Source organism: Bos indicus x Bos taurus, chromosome 16, assembly GCF_003369695.1.
Source record: "Bos indicus x Bos taurus breed Angus x Brahman F1 hybrid chromosome 16, Bos_hybrid_MaternalHap_v2.0, whole genome shotgun sequence".
Classification (NCBI taxonomy): Eukaryota; Metazoa; Chordata; class Mammalia; order Artiodactyla; family Bovidae; genus Bos; species Bos indicus x Bos taurus.
Genome location: NC_040091.1, coordinates 67569753 through 67585653, shown reverse-complemented (window position 1 = coordinate 67585653; position 15901 = coordinate 67569753).

Sequence of the window (15901 nt, the reverse complement as noted above, 5' to 3'; positions counted from 1 at the left end):
GTTATTTAAATGAATATACAACAAGTACCAAGTTTATTTACCTTAAATATGTTCTGTGCCTTCTATTTCTTCAATATCATCAGTTTAAAAAAAAATTGATCCTTTAACCACTTTTTTCTAACTTAAAACCTACCATTTTCCCTGACATTAAAAAAGAATAAATGGTTTCTTTTCAGTTTTGACATTTATTACCTTTATTTCATTTTTCTGTGCCTTTTTAAATCTTATTTTTTAAAATTGAAGTATAGTTAATTTACAATATTGTGTTAACTTCTAGTGTACAGCAAAATGATTCAGATATGCATATACATATATCAGATATCTATTCTTTTTCACATTCTTTTCCATTGTAGGTTATTACAAAATGTTGGATATGGTTTCCTGTGCTATTCAGTAGGACTTTGTTGTTTATCTACTTCACATATAATAGTTCATATCTGCTAAGCCCAAACTCCTGATTTAACCCTACTTGCCTCTTTCCCCTTTGGTAACTGTAAGTTTTGTTTTCTATATCTGCAAGTTGTTTTCTGTATCTGTAAGTCTGTCTTCTATATCTGTAATATATGTTTTGTCAATAAGTTCTTTTGTATCATAGTTTAGATTCCACATATAAGTGATATTATGTGATATTTTTTTGTCTGCCTGGCTTAGTATGATAGTCTCTAGGTCCATCCAGGTTGCTGCAAACATGGATGTACACACACATATATACATGTCTTGGTTATTGTAAACAGTGCTGCAATGAACATTTGGATTGCATGTATATCTTCAATTTAGACTTTTCTCTGGACATATGCCCAGAAGTGGGAATGTAGGATCATATGGTAATTCTACATGTAGTTTTCTGAGGAACCTCTATACTGTTTTCCATAGTGGCTGCACCAATTTACACTCCCATCAATAGTGTAGGATGACTCCTTTTTCTCCACACCCTCTCCAGCATTTATTATTTGTAGAATCTTTGAGCAACTTTTCATGTGCTTATTGGCTATCTGTATGTCTTCCTTGGAGAAATATCTATTTAAGTCTTCTGCCAATTTTTTCCCCAATTAAAGCATTTTTTAAAATTTATTTTTATTTCTTTATTTTTTGATTGCATCATGTAGCATGTGGGATCCTAGTTCCCCAGTCAGGGATTGAACCCATGCCCCCTGCAATGGAAGTATGGATTCTTAACCACTGGACTGCCAGGAAAGTCTTATGCCAGTTTTTTTGATTGGGTTTTTTCTTACATTGGGCTGTAAAAGTTGTTTGTATATTTTTTAAATTAACCCCTTACTGGTCACATCATTTGCAAGTATTTTTTCCCAAGCTGTAGGCCGTCTTTTTGTTTTCTTTATGGTTTCCTTTGCTGTGCAAAAGCTTTTAAGTTGAATTAAGTCTCATTTTTGCTTTCATTACTATTGCCTTGGGAGACTGACCTAAGAAAACATTGTTACAATTAATGTCAGAGAATGTTTTGCCTATGGGGAATAAATGTTCTTATTTACATTTTTTTTTATAATAACCAAACTGTTTTGCTGGGTTTTCTAGGTCATTGATAGACTTAGTCCTTATATCAGAAATTACAAATTCTTTTTCCATATTTAATATTTTTCCAATATAGTCTTACTTAAATTTATACAGAAATGTAATATCAAAGACTAGTAATTTATATTTTTAATATGACAATTATAGGAATGTAATTTACATTTTTCTCTACTTTTTTGACTATCAACATATTCATTACATATTTGACTCACATTATAGTGCCACTTCCTTGTACTTTTCCACGTTTTAAAAATGTACTTCTTATACCTGAATAAAAAACTGCATACTTTTAGATTCCTATGTTGCTCATAAATGGATGTATTTTAAAGAAAACCCATTATTCTCCTATTTTATTTCCTCCACGATTATATTGCTCTGACTAAAAATGCTGGGAAGAAAAGCATGGGCTAGCATGATAAGCCTGAAAAAATAAGGCTGTTGTTTCTTAATCATTTGTGACGTGGCCCAAGTTTCTAAAATTAAAGAAACAATAAATCAAACAAATAAATCCCAGAACATATTTATATTTGGAAACAATTTATTTTTAAAATATTAATGTAGCATTGTTGTTTTTAAATTGATCTTTCTTTCTAATCAGACTACATTTTATAGTTAAAAGAGAGAGAAAAATTACCAGGCCAAGCAGTGACCTTTAGGAAGATCTATTCAATCCTTATAAACTTTTTCAATTATCAGTTTACTTTTCTTTTTATTTTGGGTTTTTCTTTGGGGTGGGTGGTTCATGAGGTGTAAGAGAAGGAAAAGTTCTCTCTGAAGAAATCAAGCAGATTAAAGATAATAAATTATTATGTCAGGAACAGAGCCCAAATAAGAAACACCATCAGTAAAATGACCAGATGGTCTGGATAATAACACCATATACACCCAAAGAAAACCACAGCTGTTTATAAATGCATCTGCTGACAAATGTTCATTGTGAATGGAAACCTACTCCAGTGAACCAATGAGACTATTTAATTGAAGTTTAATATGAAAGCAGAAGAGACTTAATAATAGAACAGAACTTTAAAGAACTATCAGCCTTCTGCTCAGCACGCACCCTAGTTCTTGGAATGTATTTTTATTGTATACTTGTTGGGGCTAATCATAACCAAATGTTGGAGTGTGTATTCCATATACTTGGTCTCAACATTATGTTTTCATCCCATGTGGTAAAAAGTTTTCCACTCAAAACCTTAATTACTCCTATGCATGTGCATGAGTGGACAGGATGTATATATCTATGGAAATGAACAGGGGTCTGAGTTACATCCTGATTCCCAAGGAAATAACTTATACGCACAGGAAGTCATCAACGTTTGCCTTCCTTCTAAAATAATAAAATACCCTCATCGGCCTCATAGAAGCAGAGCCACATATTGTTTCCTAGAATTTACAAAATTCTTCAAGACCTAGGGTGGTAATGATTTAAAAAACAAGGATGCTATTCCCATGAAGGCTAGCTCTTTCCTGTTCATTGGCCAGACAACCTGACAGCTCTCCATCATAATCATGCAATTCTAGAGCTGAAGGAATATCTAAAGGTCCTTTGGTTCAGTCCCCATGTAATTAGCCAGGTGAAAACCAAAAGATATATAACTGATGTTGCTATAAATTCAATTGATGCAATGAACACAAAAGATATTTTTGCTCAATCAATTTTCCTATAAGAGAAATAAATATTAATTTCATGTAAGCAACACAATAATGTGACTTCCTATGTAACCAAACAAGATAAAGCAGTTATATAGTAGAAAAGAAATGTAATGAGTTATCACTTTTCATTTAGATTATATTCTGCTTTGAGATGAGGGTTTTGTTGTTGTTGTTGTTACTGTTGCTGTTATCACTGCTGTTCAACTATAAAATAGGTTTCTCTGGTTGTGTTTACTGATCTTCAACATCATATGCATTGCTAATCTCCTACCTTGAAAATTCTCCCAACGATTTGCTGTGTGACAACAATCTTCTCTCCATGAACGTCAACCAACTGGTTGGTGATAAATTTTGCAATGGAAATTTTCCATATTTAAACACTGAGTAGTCTCACACTGCCTGGAGAGCATGTATGTAAGACAGTAGCCATTTTTTAACCAAGGATTTTTCTTAGTCACAAATGGTTACACCTGGTTCCCTTAAGAGTATTCATTTGCCTAGATAAAACTAAATCACTAACAAATATCTATCGCATGTCCAATAGATTTTGTAAACTTAAGTTTTAAATGAACCTTTATTTTTAATACATTCAAACACAAATTCTAAATTGTCTTCATTGGTTATTCTTGGGTTTGTTGACTTTTAACTTCTCAGTGTTTTCTGGGCTAGATAAATTCACTTGATACAATTCTTAAGTCTCTTCCCTACAGCATTCAGAGTAGTGAAACCACATTTTCTTGCTTTACTATTAATTAGATAGGTAAATTAAATCACTGCTTATTTTTCTTTCTTGCTGCTGCTGCTGCTGCTAAGTCGCTTCAGTTGTGTCCGACTCTGTGCGACCCCATAGACGGCAGCCCACCAGGCTCCTCCGTCCCTGAGATTCTCCAGGCAAGAACACTGGAGTGGGTTGCCATTGCCTTCTCCAATGCATGAAAGTGAAAAGTGAAAGGGAAGTCGCTCAGTCGTGTCCGACTCCTAGCGACCCCATGGACTGCAGCCTACCAGGCTCCTCCGTCCATGGGATTTTCCAGGCAAGAGTATTGGAGTGGGGTGCCATTGCCTTCTCCGATTTTTCTTTCTTAGTTGACTATAAAACCTATATAATTAATTATGCTATTAGATTAGTTTCTCTTCAGTTCTTCAAGTTGTCTTGGCTATAAGGTACAGCTTCAGAAATCTAAGCTTCAGTCACAAAAACCATTATCATAATGCTAATTCCTTCAGGTAACTAAATTGGTTTGTACACAAAAGGCACTCGAGTTATTTTCTGGTAACATATATCTCCTACCTCTAGCACGTCAGAGACTCTGTGGCAGCTCTTGGTAAGGAAGCAAGCCTTTGCCACAGTTACAGTTGGGCGCATCAAGTAATAACAAGGTGGATTGTTGTGAACAACAGCTTGCCACATCTCAAACAATTTTATTATTCTTAGAGTCTTACAAGTGCAATAACCACAGTCCTCACTTCTCCTTTGCCTTTTGAGTTTTTAATTACACCTGGAACTCATTTTCTCAGGGAAGTCACTTGGGTATATTTGCCCCTTGGATAACTACTGGAGACCAAAACATATTCTAAGTGGAAGGGTGAAAACTTCTTTTTTGAATTGTCTGACTACTTTGTCTACATGGTGCCAAACATCTGGATATCTGGGATGCCTCCAAATGATTGACTGAATTTTTCATTTTCAACCAACATGGTTTCTGGCATCATGGAAACAAAGCATCAGGCTTTGTTTACACAGTGGCCTCAAGCCAACTGCTAAAGAGTAAACTGGTGCCTACCCACATAAGCTGTCCTGTCTGATAAGAGGAAACATCTGCAATTAGTTGCTTCTTTGTTCTGTATCCTAAGAGGGGTAGAGGGGTTGGCAACTTTATCACAAGAGATGAGATCAGAGATAAAAATAGCAGCTAGATCTTGAAAGGCTTTCAAAACAATGTTAAAGGAATAGAGAACCACTGAAGTGCTAAAAGCAGGGAACTAATGAGTTCACTCTTGATTTTAGAAACAATCATACTGAGAATATACTGCCAACTTGATTAGAGGCAGGTTAATTGGAAGCAGTAAATAGTCTATTGCAGTAAGCAGATGAGAAGTTTCTGATGGCTTAGACTATAGTATTGTCAGTGGTGATGGAAATAGTGAAGGTTTTTGAACAGCAGTGGAAATGAAAAGAAATAAACTTTAGGAAATTTAATATTATCATGCTCTATAAGAGTGGTCCTCAACCTTTTTGGCGCCAGGGACCAGTTTCATGGAAGACAGTTTTTGCATGGACTGGGGAGGGTGGCGGTTTGGGGATGATTCAAGGACATAACATTTATTGTGCACTTTATTTCTGTTTTTATTACATCAGATTCACTTCAGATCATCAAACACTAGATTCCAAACTTTGGGGACCCCTGCTCTATAGGAAACAGTTGAAAGGAAAACAAATGGAAGCTGGGATAGTAGACTACATGAAAAGTAAGGGCCTGAACAAGTGTAATGGCGGTGGGGATGGAGGAGGAAATGGATGTGAGAGAGGAGAAAAAGTTACAATGTCTAGAATTTAGCAGGATCTCCAATGAAGTGTAAGGATAAAGATGCATTGCAAAACAAGTGAGGTTTCACTGAGATGGCAATACCCACAAAAGAAAAGGGACATCAGGAAAGTTAACTCTGATGAAGAAGAGGAGCTCACCTTGAGATGCTGGTGACATCTAATACAGTTCAGTGGAGATATTTGACAAGTGCTTTAGGAATTTAGGTGTGAAGTTAGGACCAGAGATGTAGACTTGAAATCAGAAAAGTGAATTAAATTGCCAAGGACAGAAGGCAGAGAAAGACCTACTATTATGTCACAGAAGAGAGAAGATGAGACAATGCAGGAGATAGAAAAGAAATAAGCTTCAAGAAAGATGAGTGAAATAGGAGAGGCCAGTATCCCATGACCCCCACGGCACAACCCCTGTGCTCATTCCCTTCAACAGTCATGCCCAGGAATCGGACTCTTTAGATCTTTCCTACGCACCTGAGTTACCAATTCTGTAAAAAGAAAAGACACTCTTGGACTGTGATGAGAGATTTTTCTTTCTTTCAAACACCAGACTTGCTCTGGCTCTTGTAAATCAATTATGATGATGATTAAATGGACTATGACTGTGATTCCCCAATGTCTGTAGCTGTGCTTTGTAGGTGTGTTTCATGGAGAGAGTTATCTGCTTTACTGATTACCCTCCAGTTCCTCCAGTTCATCTACTTTCCTCATTCCTCTTGTGTCTTCACATATAGCTGTTAGCATAACTGGTGCCATCTTGGGCCCTTACAGTTTCCTCTGTCCTTTCACCGACCCTACCCAGGGCTGTACTGTGCAGTGAGTTGCTTGTCTACCACCAGGGACTTTGTAGTTACTAGACATTGTTTAATAATCAGTAGAACCATGTTGCTCTGTAATCTTCAATGATGAAAATCTTCCCTGATGTATTTCTGGCACCCACTAGACTAGTTAGCCAGTCATAAAATCTTCACTTAGGAATACACATACTGTTTCCAAGCACCTTTCCCCAACACTCTAGGTTAACTATAAGATGGTCCCAGTGGCCTCCATAAGTGTGGAGTGTAGCTGCAAATGCTTCCAGACCGTTATCTTCCCGATACCCTTCCACTTTGTGAGTAGGTTACCAATAACAAACTGATCCATTGACTATATGGACCTGCTGGCCTCATTTTTCAGTCTCAAGATGCCTTCTCAGTTTGGTGGGCAATTTTCTTCCCCCTGCATCATGCAACCCTTTACACTGATTACTTTATCCATACATTGATCCATTTGTTTCTCTCTAGATTTAGTCCAACAAAACTTCAGACCAGATAACTGCACAGATTTTGGAGCTAAGAGATTCTGTCTCTTAGGACCATGGACATAATGATAGACTCACATTCAGTTCAGTTCGGTCACTCAGTCGTGTCTGACTCATCACCAACTCCCGGAGTTCACTCAGACTCACGTCCATTGAGTCAGTGATGCCATCCAGCCATCTCATCCCTGTCGTCCCCTTTTCCTCCTGCCCCCAATCCCTCCCAGCATCAGAGTCTTTTCCAATGAGTCAGCTCTTCACATGAGGTGCCCAAAGTACTGGAGTTTCAGCTTTAGCATCATTCCTTCCAAAGAAATCCCAGGGCTGATCTCCTTCAGAATGGACTGGTTGGATCTCCTTGCAGTCCAAGAGACTCTCAAGAGTCTTCTCCAACACCACAGTTCAAAAGCATCAGTTCTTTGGTGCTCAGCTTTCTTCACAGTCCAACTCTCACATCCATACATAACCACTGGAAAAACCATAGCCTCAGATATGCAGATGACACCACCCTTATGGCAGAAAGTGAAGAGGAACTAAAAAGCCTCTTGATGAAAGTGAAAGTGGAGAGTGAAAAAGTTGGCTTAAAGCTCAACATTCAGAAAACGAAGATCATGGCATCTGGTACCATCACTTCATGGGAAATAGAGGGGGAAACAGTGGAAACAGTGTCAGACTTTATTTTGGGGGGCTCCAAATCACTGCAGACGGTGACTGCAGCCATGAAATTAAAAGATGCTTACTCCTTGGAAAAAAAGTTATGACCAACCTAGATAGCATATTCAAAAGCAGAGACATTACTTTGCCAACAAAGGTCCGTCTAGTCTGTCTCTTAGGACCATGGACATAATGATAGACTCACATTACTTATATGTAAATTACCAGTTACCCCTTATTTCTGCCTCTCTACCAGTTTCCAGTGGTCACTGGCTCCAGCACTTCATTTAGAATGCAGAGTTGACATTTCTAGTGTGAATATGTTTAGTCTGGATCCCAAGAGGCGAGAAAAGTTAACGAATGGAATGAGTAAATCAAATATCAGAAAGAGGTTGAGAAGAATAATAGGGAAAGGATTATTATATTTGGTAATGAATCATGGATATTTAAAGATACTAGAATGTTGATAGCAGAAGAAAGGTTATAGGAGATAAGGAAGAATGAGTTTCCCCTTTTATAGAATTTAAGTCCATGTAAACAAGTATTACCTTTCATGGATCACTGCCAGTAGTCATGTAGGGATGTGCGAGTTGGACCATAAAGAAGACTGAGCACCAAAGAATTGATGCTTTTGAATTATGGAGTTGGAGAAGACTCGTAAAAGTACAGTGGACTGCAAGGAGATCCAATCAATCCATCCTAAAGGAAATCAACCCTGAATATTCATTGCAAGGACTGATAAACTGAAGCTGAAGCTCCAATATTTAGCCACCTGATGTGAAGAGCCAACTCCTTGGATAAGACCCTAATGTTGGGAAAGACTGAGGGCAGGAGGAGAATGGGGCAACAAAGGATGAGATGGTTAGCTAGCTTCCGACTCAATGAACATGAATTTGAGCAAACTCTGGAAGACAGTGGAAGACAGAGAAGCCTGGTGTGCTGCCGTCCATGGGGTCGCAAACAGTCAGACACAACTTAATGACCGGACAACAACAAAGCAAGTATTAATGCACACTACTCAATACTTCAGTATTAACTATTCAAACTCATTTAAGATCAGCATCTTAGTTAACATTTTTTCTGAAAGATTCTATAAAGGAAATTTTAACCGGAAGCTCTTTCTCTCTCGCTTGCTAAGTCTATTCTTGTAGACAGCGCCTGGTTAGTGCTGATGGTACAGTTTGTACTTTCGGTAAGAAGAGCTCCCTGCTGTTTAATTTTTAACTTTTTCATTGCTCCTACATTCAACTACTTTTTTATAAAGTGATTCCTGTTGGTATCAAATCCTTACCAGCTGGTCCTGCCAGACATTTATTCGAGGCAGCAGCACAGATGAAAATCAAATACAACTATGAGGAAAATAAAATAAGTTTATGGCAGGCTGTATTCAATAAACAAGGAGCAAAGCTAGCATTTTCCTGCCCTCTTAAAGCAATAACAGTATTACTACAAACACAAAAAGGGCACGCTTTAGAACAAATTCTACTTTCTACTTTGGCCATCCTACATTCCACTGGCATCCTGGAATGTGGAAACTTGGTTTGAGGGCAAAATTCAACTCAACTGGCAATAAGAAAGTCTCTGACTCAGAACTCCTGAAATGTTCATGGGAGATTTTTTGCAACTTCTGGTTGTCTTTGGGTATGTAAAAAGACAAGGTTGTTTTGGAAATACCCAAGGCTTGGAAACTATTTTTTTATGTAATAGTCTGGGGTGAGAAACATGAGTGTAGCTACTGCCCAAGCAGTCAGCCAGTCCTTAGAACTCATAAAAACCAGACCATTTAAGCGTGAGTGCCTTTTAGGGGATAGTACAAGTGGTTTTGCAAGGTTTGCTGGTCATTTACAGCAGACGCTGTTGTCAACCTTTCTTCTTTGAGGGCAGAGTCCTGGTTTTGTTCTTAAAAGGGAACAACTGACCATGGCATGGGTTGTAGAATCTTCTATTTAGCCATATTCAAAAGCAGAAATCATAAGTCAGAAGAGCTTTACTGTTGTGTATGAAGGAGCCATAAGAACCAAAAGAGCACTTCAAATAATAACAATTTCAGTATTATCTTTGCCATTACGTGTCAAATATTTGGCTAGGTATTTTACATATCTCGTTTGTTTCTCTTATGACTATTGTAACATCAGTTCAGTTCAGTCGCTCAGTTGTGTCTGACTCTTTGCGACCCCATGAATTGCAGCACGCCAGGCCTCCCTGTCCATCACCAACTCCCAGAGTTCACTCACACTCAGGTCCATTGAGTCAGTGATGCCATCCAGCCATCTCATCCTCTGTCATCCCCTTCTCCTCCTGCCCCCAATCCCTCCCAGCATCAGAGTCTTTTCCAATGAGTCAACTCTTCACACAAGGTGGCCAAAGTACTGGAGTTTCAGTTTTAGCATCATTCCTTCCAAAGAACACAGGTATCTAATAATTCCTCATTTTCGGATGAGAGTCACAAACACAGTAATTTCACTAGGCACACAGTGAGTATAATAACAGTAATAACGAATACCTATCTTGCGTGTGCGTGCTGCTAAGCTGCTTCAGTCATGTCTGACTCTCTGTGACCCCAGGGTGCTCTGTCCATGGGATTCCCCAGGCAAGAATCCTGGAGGGGTTGCCATGCCCTTCTCCAGGGGATCTTCCAGACCCAGGGATTGAACCCTTGTCTCAGGCATTTCCTGCATTGACAAGTGGGATCTTTACCACTAGCACTATCTAGGAAGCCCTATTTATTTTGCACTTACTGTATATCAGGATTTCCTAAGCACTTTTTGTGTATAGCATTAGCTCATTCATCATTACTTTAACTCTGTGGAGAGACTACTTTTATTTTCATTGTTTTGCCAATAGGGAAAAGAGCACAGAAAATATGAGCAAATTTTCTAAAGTCACACTGAGTAAGCAATGGTGTGTAACTGCAAATCCCACACCCTTACCCTTCCCCTCACACCAAGGCCGTGAGCCACAGTCTAGGTGTGTCCAAATTCTAGGCCTATGTTTTTCCCTCCACGTTGGGTAAGGATGACAAAATACGTTTTGGTTACCTGCTGTGTTTCAGAGACCCAGAATGAAATTAAACTTCAAAAAATGATTTCAATTCCATGAATGAAACAGTCAAACACTCTGGTTTAAGCAAGGGGACAGCTTGCTCTCTGACTCCAGAGAGCTTTTGCTTTGTCCTCACATGCTAGTAAAGTAATGCTCAAAATTCTTCAAGCCAGGCTTCAGCAATACGTGAACCATGAACTTCCTGATGTTCAAGCTGGTTTTAGAAAAAGCAGAGGAACCAGAGATCAAATTGCCAACATCCGCTGGATCATTGAAAAAGCAAGAGAGTTCCAGAAAAACATCTATTTCTGCTTTATTGACTATGCCAAAGCCTTTGACTGTGTGGATCACAATCAACTGTGGAAAATTCTGAAAGAGATGGGCATACCAGATCACCTGACCTGCCTCTTGAAAAACCTGTATGCAGGTCAGGAAGCAACAGTTAGAACTGGACATGGAACAACAGACTGGTTCCCTATAGGAAAAGGAGTACGTCAAGGCTGTATACTGTCACTCTGCTTATTTAACTTCTATGTAGAGTACATCATGAGAAATGCTGGGCTGGAAGAAGCACAAGCTGGAATCAAGATTGCTGGGAGAAATATCAATAACCTCAGATATGCAGATGACACCACCCTTATGGCAGAAAGTGAAGAGGAACTCAAAAGCCTCTTGATGAAAGGGAAAGAGGAGAGTGAAAAAGTTGACTTAAAGCTCAACATTCAGAAAACGAAGATCATGGCATCTGGTCCCATCACTTCATGGGAAATAGATGGGGAAACAGTGGAAACAGTGTCAGACTTTATTTTTTGGGGCTCCAAAATCACTGCAGACGGTGATTGCAGCCATGAAATTAAAAGACACTTACTCCTTGGAAGGAAAGTTATGACCAACCTAGATAGCATATTGAAAAGCAGAGACATTACTTTGCCAACAAAGGTCCATCTAGTCAAGGCTATGGTTTTTCCAGTGGTCATGTATGGATGTGAGAGTTGGACTGTGAAGAAAGCTGAGTGCCCAAGAATTGGTGCTTTTGAACTGTGGTGTTGGAGAAGACTCTTGAGAGTCCCTTGGACAGCAAGGAGATCTAAACAGCCCATCCTAAAGGAGATCAGTCCTGGGAGTTCATTGGAAGGACTGATGCTAAAGCTGAAGCTCCAGTACTTTGGCCACCTCATGCGAAGAGTTGACTCATTGGAAAAGACTCTGATACTGGGAGGGATTGAGGGCAGGAGGAGAAGGGGACGACAGATGATGAGATGGCTGGATTGCATCACTGACTCGATGTACATGAGTTTGAGTGAACTCTGGGAGCTGGTGATGGACAGGGAGGCCTGGCATGCTGTGATTCATGGGGTCACAAAGAGTCGGACATGACTGAGCAAATGAACTGAACTTAACTGAGAGAACAATAAGGAATAATGGGCTCAAAGAACAAGAGAGTGTCAAGGTGCATATACATGGAGACAGGGTCCCAGCCCTCCAGAGCAAATCATCAGAGGGGTGCAGATTTAGTCCATGTCATCTGATGTAGTCTATTGCAGCTGATGGAAGAAGTATTTTGGAAATTACTGGAAGTATGTATAAGAGGAGCAAAAATATATTAAAAATTAGATGCAGAGGATTTAGAGCAATGAATGAGATTTATAATAGCATTCACCTTGATCTGCTAAAGCTGCTGAATTGAATACAATGTGTAATTAAGTTTTTCATTTATTTATTTTCATTCAATAAACTTTCACCATGAGGCTGACTCTGCTGGGCTCTGCTAGGCTCTATGGATGTAACCCCCAATATCTTACTGTTACACAGGAACAATCCTTTGATGTAAAAGAATCTTACCACTGCTATCTCTTCTACTACCATTTGTACTCCTGTTCACTCTGCTGCAACCTCACTTGTCTCCTGGCCCCTGGTGGAACGGAGCTGGATGAGCTTCTGCTTTAGGGTGATGGCTCTGCATCCTCCCCTCTTCTTTATCCAGATCACACTTCTCCCAGGTATCTGTTTGACTGGCTCACTCCTCCCTGGATTCAGGTGTGTACTCAGAAGTCCTTCTATCTGTCATTATTCTCTCATTCTACTGACTGACATCACATATTTATTACATATTTACCTGTTCATGTATTTTTTTTATTGTCTCTACCCACCCCTGCTTGTTTTTGTTAAGGGCTTTCTTCCTCTCATGGCTATATTTTTAGCACTTACTATAGTGATTAACATATAGTTAGTCCTCAAAAAATATTTGTGAAAAAAAAAAAAGATGACACTTATGGATACAGCAAGATGTCTAGAACATGACAGAAGCTCTCCTCCAAAGACTCCAGTTCGGCGTTATAATACAGTATACTCCAAAGGTTTAATAATGTGAAGGTTTGTGTGAACAATTGTCTGTTATATAGTACAGCTAACTATAAGCCCCAAATATTTGCCTATCCCATCTTACCTCTGAACATAGATTAATGATAATAAAATTTTAAAACTTAATTGCTGCTGTAGTTTTTTAAAATCTGCAGATATTCTCTTAATTGTTGATGTGGAAATTGCTGGTTAGCCCTTATTTGCTACTGTTGGTAAACTAGATCTGCCCACGTAACATGGAAACTTGTAACAATGATTTGTATGGGATAGTAGCATCAGCAAAAATCTAGAGCAAGCAAGGAGTATTGTTCTTGATTCCATGTCATACGTAGAATCAACTTAAATAAATTTTTCAAAAGCTCTGGTATTTGGAAATGTGTGTTGCGTGAGCAGCTTCTACCCAAGCAAATCCAGTACATTCCATTTTTGTGCTGAGCATGGGGCTGGCCTGAAAATTGGTGCCAAAACCAGATGCTTGACTCTGGAAAAAGGGCATTCCACACATTCATCAAGAACACTTCCTGGCAAATCCAGGCCAACGGCGCAGGACACATATGTGTCTCCATGGTGGATAGTGCAGAAACCACATTGGTTACTTACAGGAAGCATTGTAAACATTGGGTGTATTTATAGAAATGCCTATGAAACACACAGTTATTTTTAACAAGAAAGAGTTGAAGCTGTTTAGTGCAGATGCATGAATTGCTTTACAAATGAAATGACTGACTGTAACACAATCCACACTTCCACATATTATCTGATAGCTTCACCATCAAGCACTTCTTGTATGTGGCAAAGGATGGGAAATTGCACAGTAGAAAAAGATCTACTACTACACTTGATCTCTGAAAAAGTACATGCTCTCAAAATAAAATGAGAGAAGCATGCTTGTGGAGAAACCAAATGTTTTTGAGAAACTGGCTGCAGTCTTCTATGACCATCAGCACACAGGATAGAACCTACTAGATAAAGCATCCATGCTTGTTTTTGGTCTTTCTGCACTGTAGTGATGGATATAACTGAATTCTTTAGTAGCACCCCATTGTGTCCTCTGTACTAATGAAAGCTCTCAACTGATAAATTAAAAAGGAACAAGACTACTTGATTCTTCATCACAAATGCTTACAAACTGCATAAAAACTGAAATATAGGTGATATTTTAAAAAGGCAACTTCCAATTCAAGATATTGTATTATTAACTCTTCAACAAACATTCCTCTACCTTGCCCCCACTGATATGCTTAAAATAAACACAAAGAGGTAAGAATTTAATGTGGAGAACTGTCACTACAGCCATACTTCAGAGATAGTGTGGGTTTGATTCCAGACCACTGCAGTAAAGCAAATACCACAATAAAGCAAGTCACACAAACTTTTTGGTTTTCCAGTGCACATAAAAGTTGTATTTATGTGTTACTATAGTCTATGAAGTATTCAGTAGCATTATGTCAAAAAAAACCCAATATACATTGCTTATTAAAAAAATACTTTATTGTTAAAAAGTGCTAACCATCATCTGAAAACAATGGGTTCCACAAACCTTCAACTTATAGAACACACAATACCTGCAAAGTGCAACAAAGTGAAATGCAACAAATCAAGATAAACAGAAAAATTCTGGCTTCTTGGGGAATGCAGGTTTTGAATTGAGCACCAAAGGCTGGGTAAGATGTAAAGATAGGAAAGGCAAGTCCATGGTGGAGGGAGCTTATAGGAACAAGCAATAAATTTTTGTGACAGTGTGGCAAGATCTTAACATGAAGGAGCTGGTAGAGAGCAGGACTGTGTAAGAATTCCGACTGAGAGGAAAAATAGATGATCTCACCTGTTTGTTCACACTGTATGTCTATAAACTAGTACAGCACCTAGGACGCACTAGACATTCAATAAATACTTGTGGGTGAAAAAAAATCCAAGCTAACCTGGGTTGGACTGACTATAGTATTGTTACTGAAGAGGGATCACAAAGGACTGAAACACTAAACCAAGAACAAGGAGAGAGAGTGAGCCTCCAGGCTCTGTTGACATGGTATTCTCATTTACCAAGCTCTTATACATAAAGAGGCTGGAAGATCTCACACCTGTCCTTACAACCAGTAAAAAAAAAAAAAAAAAAGAACAAAACAAAAATCAATGTCTTTCTTTGGACTTACCTGAAACAAGAACTTCCAGATATACAAGCTGGGTTTTGAAGAGGCAGAGAAACCAGAAATCAAATTGCCAACCTTCATTGGATCATGGAGAAAGCAAAGGAGGTCCAATAAAACATCTACTTCTGCTTCGTTGACTATGCTAAAGTCTTTGACTATGTTTATCACAATAAACTGTGGAAAATTCTCAAAGAGATGGGAGTACCAGCCACAATAAACTGTGGAAAATTCTCAAAGAGATGGGAGTACCAGCCTGCTTTACTTGCCTCCTGAGAAACCTGTATGTGGGTCAAGAAGCAACAGTTAGAACTGGACATGGGACACAGACTGGTTCCAAATAGGAAAAGGGTACGTCAAGGCTGTATATTGTCACCCTGTTTATTTAACTTCTATGCAGAGTACATCATGAGAAATGCTGGGCTGGAAGAAGCACAAGCTGGAATCAAGATTGCCGGGAGAAATATCATAGCTTCAGATATGCAGAAGACACCACCTTTACGGCAGAAAGCGAAGAACTAAAGAGCCACTTGATGAAAGTGAAAGAGGAGAGTGAAAAAGTTGGCTTACAACTCCACATTCAGAAAACTAAGATCATGGCATCTGGTCCCATCACTTCATGGCAAATAGATGGGGAAACAATGGAAACAGTAAGAGACTTTATTTTGGGGG